Source organism: Pelophylax lessonae (assembly GCF_965119305.1).
Source record: "Pelophylax lessonae genome assembly, chromosome: 5".
NCBI classification, from domain to species: Eukaryota; Metazoa; Chordata; class Amphibia; order Anura; family Ranidae; genus Pelophylax; species Pelophylax lessonae.
This window is the reverse complement of record NC_138772.1, coordinates 505,234,998-505,250,824: the sequence shown is the minus strand read 5'-3', so window position 1 is coordinate 505,250,824 and position 15,827 is coordinate 505,234,998.

Sequence of the window (15,827 nt, the reverse complement as noted above, 5' to 3'; positions counted from 1 at the left end):
ATCCACACAGGACATGGGGGGGGGGGGGTGTTACTGTCAGTGTAGCTGGAAGTGCTCGGGGGTCTCAGCTCACAGTCTACAATGATCATAATACAGGCAACCACACTAAGTCTACATTTCCACTAGTGTGACATGTCATGCGACTTTGGACACACAAAGTCGCATGACAAGTCACAGCCCATTAATTTCAATTGCACCCATTCCCATCTGTGAGAATTTTAAAATCCGTGACTTTGAAAAGTTATCTGCATTACTTTGATGCAACATTTGATGCAGCTTTGATCCAGAGTGTGTAAAGTTGGATCAAAGTCGCATCAAAGTCACACTCTAAAATGCAATAGCAGAAATGTAGACTAAAGCTCCGTTTCCACTAGTGTGACTTGTCGTTAGACTTTGGACACTCAAAGTCATATGACAAGTCACAGCCCATTGATTTCAATGGCACCTGTTCCCATCTATGCGACTTTGAAAATCAGCAACTTTGAAAAGGAAGTTGTTTTCAGGTATTTTAATGTGATCCAGGGCTCCCCAGAGGAACAGTAGAGTCTGGGAACCCCCACGGCCAGTGCCGTAGGGGGGGGGGGGCGGTGCCTTCCTGATACTATAAAAGTGATTGGATGACACTAGATCAAGCTGAACACTGGCTTAAAAAAAAAAAAAAAACAACTGTAGCCATGTGCTTATTTTAAACTCTTGAATACCATAGTCAAACAGAATTGTTGAAGGTACTGGAAAAGTACCTTCTGGTAGGATCAATAGATAATAAAAATATTATGTTATGATGGGGGAGGACACAGAAAACAACAACAGTGTGTAAATGCTAGTGACAGACTACGTCACATATAGTGCTGCGCATAAATGAGTACACCCCAACAGATTTGTCAGAAAACCTTTCCTTTCAGAATCAACACTTTCTATTGGACACTATACTACAAAATACAATCTGCTCATCACATGCACTTCTTTAGTGCTTTACAAGGTAATTTTATGCTATGTTCAATAAAGTAATTTATTGCGGTAATGCACTATGTCCGGACCTTTGTTTTCCTATGGACCTGTGACCCCCTTTTTGGACCTGTCATCTGTTACCTGTGAGCCTTATTTTCTGATGAAGAGGAATACTGATCTGATCTATATTGGTGATATCCTTGGAGAAAGTTTATGTCTTACTAGCCCGTCTGGTGACACAGGGGCTAAGTGTGAGGTGAGAGGCTAATGAGACTGGGTGGAGGATTACCAGCACATTGAAGAACACTGAATGTTTATATCTTGTGCATGCTTCACCACAATTTGCACCTGTGGACTGCTTTCCTCGATATCATCTTCATAATCCATATTTGATATCGCTGCACTTTTTGTTATATATTTGTTATTGGGACTTTTGGTTTATTGATCCTTTAGTGCATAGCAGCTTTCTATTATATTATTTTATAAGTTGCGCTGAATTTTTTATCTATTATTATATACTACAAAATACTCCCACAAATGCAGGCCATTGATTGCAACCAAGATTTGTAAATTTGCACACACACAAAAGTATGAAGTCCTTTTTTTTTTCTTTTTGTTTTGAAAAAATCATCTCTGATGAAACTAGTCAGGTCACGGCGTGCTGACGTCACACCCACCTACTTGTTGTGAAGGACGGGCGAGCGGTGCCGTCCGGCCGGCGGCTGTAACCTCCCTCCAACCCCTCTCACCTACGTTCTTTGTCGTCTGATATTTGTAAGTGCAATACATTTTTTTGTGTCAATAAATAGTCGTTGGATTTTATGCTATGGCTCTCCCCTCCTCATTTCTCGGGTAACCTGCATCCCTCCCTGAGCCTGGTTGATGAGCGCTATCAGGAGTGTTGTCCAGCGTCACTTTGAACCCCCGCTCATGCAATATCTGGAGCTGGTAAGAGTACCCATTCTCACTGGTGCCCTCTAGGTTCTATTATATGTTTATCTTCTAGTCCATCTGGTAAGCGGTTTATCTCACTACTTGATTAAGCTTCTTGGTCCAGTCAATAAGGGGATCCTACCCTCTTCGGTGGTGGCTGTCACTATTCACCAATATTGGACTTTTAGTTATCACTATTTGGGTGTCATCACCGTTTGTTTTATGGTTTTACGCTATGGCGTTTGCCTTTTTTTTCCTCATTGTATAAACGTATCCTTGGACATCTGCATCACCACGGTACGGGTTTGCTACCTTCTGAGGTCTGCGGATTCGGTTCCCATCATTTTGGCTACAGTATCTGCTACTTCTGGTAAGCGGTACCCGCACAAGTCACAACGCATTTTTATCCATTTTTGTTACTGGTTTACACTATGGTGTTGTTTTTCTCCTTTCTATTCATATACCATTGAGGAGATTCTTATTGGAGTCCTATGAAGCTTGCTGTGTTCCACATTTGAAGACTCTGCCTCTACTCTTTTGGCTCTTTAATGATTGGAATCTGGTAAGCGGTACCTGCACAAGGGTCATCATTTTTTCCTTTCATCTATGGACATTCACATGGACTGTTTCAATTGTTAGCGGAGCTTTATTTATATATTTATATATTTATATATTTATATATATATATACAAAAGTATGAATGTTTTAGTAGCAAAGCTAAATTTTAGACAACAAAATTCTAATTAACAAGAAATCAACTACAGGTCGGTCTAATTATTCATTAAACAGGGGTCCAGCAGACAGTTGATTATAATAGGGCATTAGCAGTAGTAAACTGCTGGGTGCCTTTTTTTTTCTTTCTCTGATGGTATGGCATACTGGCAGATTATGTGAAACATACCTGAAAATTAAGCCTTTAAACGATGCGCTGTTATTGCTGGAGGCCTCTTCCATCTTCATCCGTTTTCCTTCCGGGTCCGCGGACTCCAGCTGTGTGACGTCACTTCCGCACATGCACAGGGGGAGATGCTGTTTAGAGCACAGGATTCTGAAGGAACAGCCCAGGTGGCGGTTCCTTCAGGGCGCATGCTCTGATGACATCATCGACAGCATATATAGTAAATATCTCCTAAACGGTGTACGTTTAGGAGATATTTACAGTACCTGGAGGTAAGCTTTATTACAGGCTTACCTCTAGGTACAAGTCAAAGATTGAAGATTACAACCACTTTAACAAGGAAAACCCCTTCCGATCTCATCCTGCCAGCAATGGCACCACATGGAAGAGAAATGCCACAAAGCCTAAGAAAGAAAATAATTTTTATACAAGAAAGGTGAAGGCTACAAGAAGATCAGCAAAGCTTTACTTATCAGTCAGAATACTGTAACAAAAGTGATACAAAAATTTTACAAAGATGGAACTGCAACCATCTTACAGAGACGCCCAGGCCGCCCATGGACGTTAACACCTTGACAGGAGCATCTTCTGATGAGAAGGGTTGAAGTAAGTCGCCATGCAAGTTCACTGCAGTTAGCTAAAGAAGTACAATACGGCATACACTGCAGGGGAATGGCATGCATGGGTGTCGTCCATGAAGGAAGCCTTTCCTAAATCCTAAGCACAAAAAAGCCCACATCGAATTTGTCAGGAGTCAGGACCCATGTTGAAAAAGAAGACGACTACTGGGACTCTGTACTCTGGAGTGATGAGACCAAGATAAATGTTTTTGGAACTGATGGCTTCAAAACTGTATGGGATCACAAAGGTGAGGAGTACAAAGAAACATGGTGCCTACAGTGATACATGGGGCTGGCAGAGTCCTTATGTGAAGCTGCATGAGTGCTGCTGGTGTCAGGTAGTTGTATTTCATTGATGATATCATGAATTCACAGATGTACTGCTCTATATTGAAAGAGGAGATGCTACCATCACTCCATTCCCTTGGTCGTCGTGCACTTTTCCAACATGATAATGATCGAAAACACACATCTAAGGCCACTGTTGCATTTCTACAGAAGAACAGGGTGGAAGTGATTCAGTGGCCAAGTATGTCTCCTGATCTGAACCCCATCGAACACCTATGGGGAATTCTGAAGAGACAAGTTGAGCATCACTCTCCATCCAGCATCCAGGCTCTAAAATAGGTTGTTCTTGAATAATGGAACAAGATAGATGTTCAAATATGTCGCCAACTTGTTCAATCCATGCCTAGAAGACTTGGTGCTGTCCTTACAAATCATGGAGGTCATACACAATACTAGATGTAGTAGTTTTTGTTGTGGGGTGTACTCATTTTTGCATCAACTAATTTGAGTAAAACTATACTATTTTGTATTCTAAGTTTTATTATTAACCTAACTTTCATGTAATGGAGCTAAACAAATGTTTTATAAAACTCAGTTTTGTCTAAATTTTGGAAATTGTCCATTGAGATATTGATTAAAATCTTACTTTTCAAAAGGGGTGTACTCATTTATGCTGAACACTGTATCTATTTTATTTTTCCCCAATAATTAGATGAACTCCAGGCAGATTCACAAAAGACAGTTGTTTTATTTATGCATCTGATAAAAATACATTTTCAACTATAGCCAGTATAAGTACCTACAGATGTCTTTGTATTAGCTTCCTGTAGTCCTCTGTACAGCTGCAGTTATTCAGGAAGTGCATGATGATTTCTCTGAGACAGTCCATTACAAAAAAAAAATATACACTGGCGTTAAAGCATGCCCACATATGGAGTTATTGTTGCACAAAATGAGGTTGATTTACTAAAGGCAAATAGACTGTACACATTGCAAAGTGCAGTTTCGCTCTGCAAGTGCAGTTGCTCCAGACCTTAGTAAATGATGTAAAGCTTCACTTTACATTGAATACCCCAATCACATGCAAGGAAAGTTGAAAAAAACAGCATTTATGCTTGCACATGATTGGATGCTGGAAGTCAACAGAGCCTCTGCTAATTTACTAATCTTTGGAGCAACTGTACAGTCAATTTTCCTTTAACCACTTAAGCCCCGGAAGATTTTACCCCCTTCCTGACCAGGGCCTATTTTGCGATTCGGCACTGCGTGACTTTAATGGAAAATTGCGCGGTCGTGCAACACTGTACCTAAAAGAATTTGACGTCCTTTTTTTCTCACAAATAGAGCTTTCTTTTGGTGATGTTTGATCACCTGTGCGATTTTTTGATCATGCGCTATAAACAAAAAAAGAGCGTCAATTTTGCAAAAATAATAATATTTTTCACATTTTTTTATGTGAAATTCCCCAAAAAAATGTAAAAATCTAAATTTTTTAACACTAGGCCAATTTGTTTTCTGCTACATATGTTTGGTAAAAAAAAATCACAAAAAGCGTATTTTGATTGGTTTGCGCAAAAGTTTACTAACTAAGGGAAAGATTTTTGTAATTTTTGTTGTTTTTTTTTTTAAACGCGTAATGGCGGCGATCTGCGATTTTTTTTGCGGGACTGCGACATTGTGGCAGACAGATCGGACCCTTGACTGACATTTTTGACACTTTTGGGGTTACCAGTGACATTACTACAGTAATCAGTGCTATACATATGCACTGTTACTGTAAAATGACACTGGCAGTGAAGGGGTTAACTTTTTTTTTGAGAGGGAGGGGTTAAGTGTGTCCCTAGGGGCGTTATTCTAACTGTGATTGGCTGTGGCTTGAGGTGTAAGAACAGTGCGGTCTTACATAGCAGAGCCGTATGATCACTATTCTTACACAAAGGAGAATGACAGGCGGCTTGTTTACATTAGCCGCCTGCCTTTCTCCCGGTGTAACGGACGATCGTGAGTGCCCGGCGGACATCGGGTCCGCCGGGCACATGCGCGGGGGGGTCTATGACCGAGCAGGAGCTCGCATCCGGCGGCGCGCGCTTGCTCCCCAGAGCCTCACAGGCAAGTGACGTACCGATACGTCACTTTTCCTGTGAGGGGCTGACCGCCGCAGTATATGTACTTGTGGCAGCCAGCAAGTGGTTAATAAATCAACCCCATTGTCTTTTGTAATGCGTGTCTACAGGCAGGTGCAGTCTACTTTTTCCACTGCAGGTGGCGCTCTTCCGCAGAGGCACTGCCCTTGTAAAAGGAAGTCAAAAGGCACATGGTTCCTCTATGGTTTCCTGGGCCACTGAGGAAGCTATCTAATTGGATGCTGCTGCCCCATGTGATTCTAGCAATGTTATTGCTGGTGCACTGCGCTACACCCCACCTACATATCTATAAGCGGTAATATGCTGCAGCTATAGCTCCCAGATACCACAACTACATCTATAACTTACTTTGTACTCTCATATCCCTTTGAAGCAGAATTAACCACTTTACCTCCGCTCACTTTGCTGCTACTGCAGCAAAGTGGCTCGTTCCTGTCCAGCGACGTAGACCTACGTCGCTGGACTCCGCCCCTTGTGGGCGGCGCACGCGCGCCGCCGGAGGCTCGCTCCCGCTGTTTTCAGTCACAGCGGGAGTCGGGCCAGGGGAGGAGCGGCGGCGATCGCCGCTGCTCTTACCCGATCTTCGGGGATCGAGTCTGGAGATCCGCCCGCTTGTGTAAACAGAGCGGGCGGATCTCTGAAGTGACAGGCAGGGTCAGATTGCAGGGTTCAGCATAGCTGAACCTGCGATCTGTCCCTGTGTCACTCAGTCACCTCCCCCCCCACACGTCAGTAAGCACCAGGCATACATTAACCCCTCCCTCTCCAATAAAATTAACCCCTTCCCTGCCAGTGTCATTTTTACAGTAACAGTGCATATATATAGCACTGATTACTGCAGTAATGTCACTGGTACTCCTAAAAGTGTCAAAAATGTCAGTCAAGGGTCCGATCTGTCCGCCGCAATGTCGCAGTCCCGCAAAAAAAATCGCAGATCGCCGAATATTGTGATTTTTTTTACCAAACTCATGTAGTAGAAAACAAATTGGCCAAAAATTAAAACAAAATTTGATTTTTACATTTTTTTGGGGGGGGGGAATTTCATATAAAAAATGTGAAAAATATTGTTATCTTTTCAAAATAAATGCTTTTTTTTGTTTATAGCGCAAAAAGTAAAAATTGCACAGGTGATCAAATACCACCAAAAGAAAGCTCTGTTTGTGGGAAAAAAAGGACGTAAATTTCGTTTGGGTACAGCGTCGCACGACCGCGCAATTGTCAGTTAAAGTCGCACAGCGCCGAATCGCAAAAAGTGGCCTGGACGTAAGACAGCAAAATCCTCCGGTGGTAAAGTGGTTAAACACCGCCAAAAAAAAATTGTACATGGGCCCCTCTGTGAAGATTATGCCATAATGTGCTAGAATGCACCACACACTAGCACATTGTGAAACACTTACCTGTCAAAGGATGCCCTTCAGTGCTGCAATGTCAGTGCTTGAGTTCTTCAATCTTCCTTCTGATCTTCCTTCCAGGTTTGCTTTGTTTGGCTGCTTCAATGGCCGGGTCACAGTGACGTCACTCCTGAACATGCGCACAGGAGTCGCATCATAATGGCATGGAGTGCGTGCCATAAATGTACTCTGAGCTGTGCATGCATGGCTCAGTGTACATTACCTGTTAAAGGCAGAAGGAAGCATTTATACCAGAAGAGACCACTAGGGTTTCTTGTCATAAAAACCTCATTTTGAGTTTATTACTGATTTAAAACTGGGTGCAAGAGCCCTGTAAGTGAATCTGTACTTTTCTATTAATCTTGCTTCAAAGTCCCACAAATACCTGTTGATCTTGCTAGTGAAGTCCAGCAGCTTCCTGTGATGGTGTGGCAACAATACTGCAGTCTCTCTCATGTAGGCTGTGTCTTATATGTACTACAGTGGAATGGTAAGATGTTGCAGGGGTAGTGACTATCAGCATTGTTATCACTGACTCACTAGACTGTAGCTTCATGATGCAATAAGTTCATTCAAAACCTAATACCAGGTGTTAAAAAAGTGAGCACAGAAAAAAGCACACAGGGTGTTCACATGGTCCTCCTCCAAAAGAAAGGACCCTGGCCCTGACCCTAAGGGTGCAAGGCTCCTGTCAGGGACTGGGATACTCGTGGTCCACCAAGCTGAAACTCAGTGGTGTATTTTGGTTTTGTGCTGCCCTAGGCAAGACTAAAATTGGGCACCCCCCCTCCCCCTTCCATATAAATTTGCCCCACTCCTTCCTTTTTAATGGATGTGACTCCCTCCAAAATGTAAGGACTACAAGTCCCAGCATGAACCCCTGAGATCTCACGAGAGGGGGGGGGGTGAGAGGGGGTGGATGAGGGAGGGAGAGAGAGAGAGGGGGGAATGAGAGAGAAAGGGGGGTGAGGGAGGGAGAGAGGGAGGGGTGAGAGAGAGAGAGGGGGGATGAGAGAGAGAGAGAAAGGGGGGTGAGAGAGAGAGAGAGAAAGGGGGGTGAGAGAGAGGGTGGGTGAGAGAAAGAGAGAGGGCGGTGGAAGAGAGAGAGGGGGAAGAGAGAGGGGGGGTGAGAGAGAGGGGGGATGAGACGGGGGATGAGAGAGAGGGGGGGAATGAGTGGATGAAAGAGAGAGAGAGGGGGGGATGAGAGAGAGAGAGAAGAGGGGTGAGAGAGAAGTATGGGGGTGAGAGAGAGAGGAAGGGGGTGAGAGAGGTGGCTCTAGCAACCAGTGGCCAATAGAGTCTCAGGTGGAGGGGGGGGGAAGCTTTTTTGATGCCCCCCTGCAAAGTGCTGCCCTAGGCCTGGGCCTTGTCGGCCTAGGCCAAAATACAGTACTGCTGAAACTGAGCAGACCTCTTTTTTCAGGAGGCCACCGAAGCAAGACCTACCCAAGTACAAGGTGTGGCTACCCCGAAGAGAGAACCCATGGGAGGGGAAGAACCTGACCAAAAAAGCCAGGTGCTCCCCCCCCCCCCCCCAAGACTTTCAGGGCAAGTTCAAGGACCTACACCCTATTAGTAAGGGTGAGTAAGTACCTGTATACTTGCAAAAAAAAAAAAAAACAACGCACAACAAACAAACATAGAAGGGGAGGGGGCATTTGAGAAAGTGCTTCAGTGTCATTGTGCACTGCAATGGCAGGCCTTTTGGTCAGGTATAAGTACCTGGCCACATCTAGTCCTGCCACTGCTTTTTGGATTGACAGCACTGCCTCTGCTGCTAAAACCTTCCTACTGTAATCTGCAGTATCTGACCTGAAGACCATGTGAGACACAAAGGAAGGCGGATTTAGCTAGAGTCAAGTAAGAATTTTGTTGAGTTGTGAGGCTTGTGCATCACATAGTAACTACATTACATTTCCTGGCAAGCCTTGCTCTTCCACATTACTGCAAAATATGCAGAAGTCCAGTGCTTGGGCATGGCCACAAATTATGTAACAAGTGCAAATACGCAAGCCCTGGCAAAGGAGATGGGGACTCGGAAACATGTTGTGGCTGCCCCCCCTCCTGTCAGAGGTGCTCATGTGTGTCCCAGAGATGTCATCGGCTTCCATCTTCCACTGCGAGTTCCAGCGCCGCAGTTTACGGCTCCACCAGTCCATCCAGGCTGCTGTCTGCTTGCTTTGTTCTCCACACCCAACCTGCACACCAAACTCTGTTCGTTTTATATGTAAGTGTTTACGGAATAAATCCAGCTATCTTTTACTCCTGCTGATGTGGCACCCTATCAAGCACACTACTCCAATAGCCCACACTGGCCATGGTGTCACCAATAGCTAGAAATGCTGGACCTTTTAACGAGGCAAGGGATTTTTACTAAGTAAAAAAACATTCTAAACTCCTTTTGAGCCCCTACAAAGGGAGAACCTACTGACTATTAAAGCGGTAGTATCCTGCTTTTTGACACTTTTGCCTACAGGTAAGCCTATAATAAGGCTTACCTGTAGGTACAATTAATATCTCCTAAACTGGCATGGTTTAGGAGATATTTGCAATGCATGCAGCTGCTCACGCGAGCGGCGCATGCGCTCTGAAGGTCCGGGGGGACCTCCAGTTTTCCTTGCCGGAAAATCACTCCCGCGCGCATGCGTGGGAGTGACGTCATCGCGGCTCCGGCCAATCAAAGCGCCGGAGCCGCCGAACCCGGAAGAGACGACAAGGGATCATGGCGGCGCCCGCAGCGATGTCCGGGGGTCCGTGTCGGGGCTTCGTTCTAAGGTAAGTAATACATAATGAGCTAGTATGCGATGCATACTAGCTCATTATGCCTTTGTCTTGCAGGTTTTTTTTTCGTTTTCGGGTTTACAACCGCTTTAACAAGCTAAGACTTAGCTAATATTTAAAAAAAAGCTTTGCGCCCGGAGTCCAGTTTCACATTTCTAGGTACGTCTGCTTGTAAATCACAGGTTCACAAAGCAGATGGCACTTTACCAGCATTTTATTTAAATGATCTACATAAACACAAAACAGGCTGGATTTGAAAGACGAGGGGTAATTGACAAACATAACACCAATATTTCTACCTGATAGAGCAGATCATAAAACTTAAGACTGAATATTACGGGAGATGTGTGATGGAGTGGAGTGGTGCAATCAGTGCACAAATAAATCAATTTTGTCTTAATGATATTCAGTGAGAAATTTGAAGTTATGATAGACTGAGCAATAGCCATGCAGATCATGTTTCCGAAATCAGGCATAATGACAATGTAGCGACAATGTCAGGAAAACGCTCCTTCGATGTAAAAAATAAAATCAGTTTTGAAACAATAAAACTGTAGTTGCTGAACACAACAAATTTTAAAGGGCAATCAAGGATTAACTTATGTACAAATCAAATGACTATATGTGTTGTTGACTCAATTTGGCTGGGCTGGTGCCAGGGCTGTACTGTGTAGGTATAGTCTTCGATATAACTGAATGACCTAAGCACTCGCTCCAATGGGAATTTTAGGCATGCTTGTCTCCTCAGATGGGGAAACTCCAAAGACTAAAAATATAAAAGAATATAAAAGAAAGGAGGCCTTACCAAGGCATTACCCGTGGGCACCTTTAAAATGTTTTAATTAAAATTGCAAAAACATACTCACAAACATGAAGAGCAAAATTGCATAGATTGAGTCCACCTCGATGTGGAAAGAACATATCCCTATATAAGGACCGCTGACATGTTTCGGGAGGCACACTCCCTTTCTCAGAGCTCTGGTGGACTCATTCTATGCGTTCTTTGCTCTTCATGTTTGGGAGTATGTTTTTTGGCATTTTAATTAAAACATTTTAAAGGTGTCCAAGGGTAATGCACTAGGTGCTTGCTCCTCCTTTCTTTTATATTCATAGTCTTCGATATGGTTATGTGGGCCCCAGTACCTATTGGAAATGTTTAAATAATTATTGCCTTTGCTCAGACTTTATTATACTGTCTTGTTTTGGACTGCTAACCTGTCTGTTTATTCCAATAAACATCTTCCTGTTTTTAAAAAAAAGGGCAATCAAGCCAATGGGATTTGAAGAAGCAGAGGAGAGGGAGCAGTGTAGCAATAGGGGTAGAGAGATGTAGCAGCTGCAACTGGGCCATAGATTTCAGCCTGACTCTGACTCTTGATCGGGAATGTACAGTATGTTGGATACTCATTTAGGCTAAGTTTACATGTGTGGCTAAATTGCTGCACCTCTGAAAAGCATTTGACAGGTGGTGTGGAGAGGAGGCCAGTAATTGCTTCAACACCTCCAGTTTTAACCTTGACAATGCTGCAATGTGCTGCAACTTTGTTTAGGGGCTGGTGTAGCGCATACCTATTCCATTGAATAGGTGGTACTGCTCACTAAACGCAACAGGAAGATACATTTGACAGAGTGCAAAGCACTAAAATTGTGGCATGCCCCCCCCCCCCCCCACACCAATCGCAAGGCTAAATGAGTCCTAACTATATCAACAGAAGTACTATCAGGCATGTTGGCCAACATCTTTGTCCTCAGTATACTGTCACCCCTGCCCATGGTCCATACATATTACAACTTCCTTCTGGGGGATCCCACTAATATCATGCCTACTTTTATGGTTGTCCCTCCCATATCATGCTCACCTTTTGGGCAGTCCTATCTATAATTATGCAGGAACCTCCCACTCAAGGTCACAATTTTCTCAGTTTTACCCTTTTTAAGTTACTGTGCATGTCCATTAGCTCAAATAAGGGTAATGCTGTGATCTTGGGATGCAGTCGGGGTGGCATAGATGTCAGATGGTGGCAAATGTGGGACAGTTACTATCTATGATCATGGTGTTGTTTAGTCAAAAATAAAAAAACAGAGCGATGCTAATTGCTGTACTGTATTATTTTTCTGTTGGGTAGGTGTAATTAAGGTGTACCTTGCATGAAAGTGCAAGATCTGCTTATTGTTTAGACCTGCACCCCTCCAAAAAGTAGAGTTACGGATATAAAAAAAAACAATCGAAACATTCAAATAAAATACAAAAATATACCAACTTTACACCATGTTGTGCCCACAGCTTCTGGACAAAGCGTGACATGAAAAGGACTTTTGGTGACATCATGGCCTAGTGACATCACCCTTGCCTAGGTGCCAGGGGTGGAAGGTATACGTTGATTTTTTTTTTCAAATATTTATTTTTTATTCTACTATCAAATGTTTTTCCTCTTTCTCACTACACTGTTTTATCCCCTCTAACAATATTTTAATAAAAAAAACTTTCAAAAATTGGCATTGAAATAAGATTAGGTTAATTCTTTTTTCTTGTTAATTTTTAAAGGGTGTTTTTAGTTTTTTTCTTCAAATATTTTGATTGAAAATTTTCAATTTTCAAGCCTCAAACAGAAACAGAAAGGGGTAGATTTACAAAGCTTGTATCTTACCCATTACCAATGTTTCCTTTTATTGTACTGATATTCTTTTTACCTAATATCATGCAGTTTTAATCACATTCACATATTGTATATGTAAAAAAGTAACTATTACCAAATGATTCATTTATAAGCATGTATGAATAATTTGCATTTAACAGATAATATAACCAACTGACCACTTCTGGACCGGAAGGTTTTACCCTCCTAATGACCAGGCCATTTTTTGCGATACACCACTGCGTTATTTTAACTGACAATTGCGCGTCGTGCAACACTCTACCCAAATAAAATGTATGTCCTTTTTTCCCCCCATAAATTTAGTTTTTCTTTTTGGTGGTATTTGATCCCCTCTGCGATTTTTATTTTTTGCTCTCTAAACAAAAAAGTGCGACAATTCTGAAAAAAAAAAACAATATTTTTCACTTTCTGCTATATAAGATTTCCAATAAAACAAAAATTAAAAATCTAATTTTTTCATCATTTTAGGCCAATATATATTCTGCTACATATTTTTGGTAAAAAAAAAATCCCAATAAGTGTATATTAATTGGTTTGCGCAAAAGTTATCGCGTCTTCAACCTAGGGGACAGATTTATGTAATTTTTATATATTTATTTATTTATTTAATAGCAATGGCGACGATCAGCGGTTTTTAGTGGGACTGCGACATTGCGGCGGGCGGACAGATCGGACCCCTAACTGACATTTTTGACACTACAAGAAAACAACAAGAGAAGGGTGCACCGACCTTGTGCATTACCACTTAAAAGTTTATTAAAATCAAAGAAGGGTAGCGTACAATATACTCACAAACATAGCATAAGAACAAGCGTATAGGAAATGGGCACCGCTCGCTTCCAGGACACTTCTCTACTGCTGGATAGCGTGATGGCGTCCTCAAAACCTGATGTGGCTTACACGTTTCGAGGGAGGACCCTCTTCCTCAGAGCCAAAAGTGGCGATTTTGGCTCTGAGGAAGAGGGTCCTCCCTCGAAACGCGTAAGCCACATCAGGTTTTGAGGACGCCATCACGCTATCCAGCAGTAGAGAAGTGTCCTGGAAGCGAGCGGTGCCCATTTCCTATACGCTTGTTCTTATGCTACGTTTGTGAGTATATTGTACGCTACCCTTCTTTGATTTTAATAAACTTTTAAGTGGTAATGCACAAGGTCGATGCGCCCTTCTCTTGTTGTTTTCTTGTAGTGCCTTTTGGATACCCTTGGTCCTGAGGGGGGCAGCAAGACCACTTCATTTGTGTCATAAAACCGCCTAGAAGATTCACCTTCCCTGCATACCACTAGAGCGCAGGAGAGATATTGTTGTTTTTTGGATGACATTTTTGACACTCTTGAGGGGACCAGTGACATTACTACAGTAATCAGTGCTAAAAATATGCACTGTTACTGTACTAATGACACTGGCAGGGAAGGGGTTACCACCAGGGGGGATCAAAGGGTTAAATGTGTCCATAGGGGGTGCTTTCTAACTGTATGGGGATGGGCTTGCTGGATGAACACAGAGACCTTTGTTCCTAAACAGGATGAACACAGGATCCCTGTGTTAATTACAGACAGAACAGCGGTCCGCCGTGTTTACAATGGCAGACAGCCGTTCTGTCTCCACGGGGAGCGATCGCGGGTGCCCGGTGGACATCGTGGCTGCTGGGTCCACTGTTTGGCCCCCCTGTGGCCAATTGGCGCGTGCACATGCCCCCACTAGCTTTCCTGTGAAACAACGTACAGGTACATCGTTTCGCCGACCTGCCGCAGTATAAGTACGGCGGCCGGTTGGCGTGTGGTTAATCTGTATAAAAGATCTACTATGAAATATAGAAAAATAAAATGTTTTTTTTTTTTCTTTAGTGAGATCAGTGCCATAGTGCACACACATAAATAGAAGACAGAACAAAGACAGAAAAATATAAAACAGGACTCTGCCCCAGCAGATGATAACGATAAGGCTGTTTCCTTTTTAATATCTGAAGAAAGCATTAGTCAGGGAATCTGGCAATTTCATGAAAGGAGCATTGCTCTTCCTTTATGATATCTGTGAAGACAGACTAATGTGAAATTAGCTGAAAGGTATTTTTCCACCTTGTTCTGATTTAATACACTGGTAAGCATTTGTACTTTGTTGCTTTAACATGTGTTAGTGTTTTATGAGCTGTCCGGTCAAGTACATTTCAGCAAAATGTTTTTCCATTAAATTGCACTTGTTGCCTGCATGCAGTGCACTTTTAGCCAGTGAAGCAAATTGAAAGATTTATTTATTTAAAGAATGGTATTTCAGTGTTAACTCATGTCTGTACAACATAAAATAAACCTTTTTTTCAGTTTTTACTTAAGAGAGAGTGAACTTCATGGCCTGTTGATGAAAATGCAGCCTGTCGTTCTGCTTCTGCGTGTACTAGCCATTACACAAAATGCAGCTCCAGCCAAGATTAGTATGTACTGAATTAACCACTTTACGTCCGCTCACAGTAATACTACTGCGGCAGAGTGGCTCGTTATCGTCTGACGACGTAGTATTAACGTCGTCAGACACTCCCCCTTCTGGGCGGCGCTTGCGCGCCGCCGGAGGCTCGCTCCCACTGTTTTCATTCACAGCGGGAGTCGGGCCAGGGGAGGAGCAGCGGCGATCGCCGCTGCTCTGCCCCGATCGCCGGGGATCTAGTGTGGAGATCCGCCCGCCTGTGTAAACACAAGCGGACGGATCTCCATAGTGACAGGGAGTGACAGATCGGACTGTTCAGCATAGCTGGACATCCGATCTGTCCCTGACTCACTCAGTCACCTCCCCCCCTACACGTCAGTAAGCACCAGGCATACATTAACCCCTCCCTCTCCAAAAAAATTAACCCCTTCCCTGCCAGTGTCATTTTTATAGTAACAGTGCATATATATAGCACTGATTACTGCAGTAATGTTACTGGTACCCCCAAAAGTGTCAAAAATGTCAGTCAAGGGTCCGATCTGTCCGCCGCAATGTCGCAGTCCCACAAAAAAAATCGCAGATCGCCGCCATTACGCGTTAAAAAAAAAACACCAAAAATGACAGAAATCTTTCCCTTTGTTAGTAAACGCAATAACTTTTGCGCAAACCAATCAAAATACGCTTATTGCGATTTTTTTTACCAAACATAGGTAGCAGAAAACAAATTGGCCAAAATTTTTTTAAAAAAT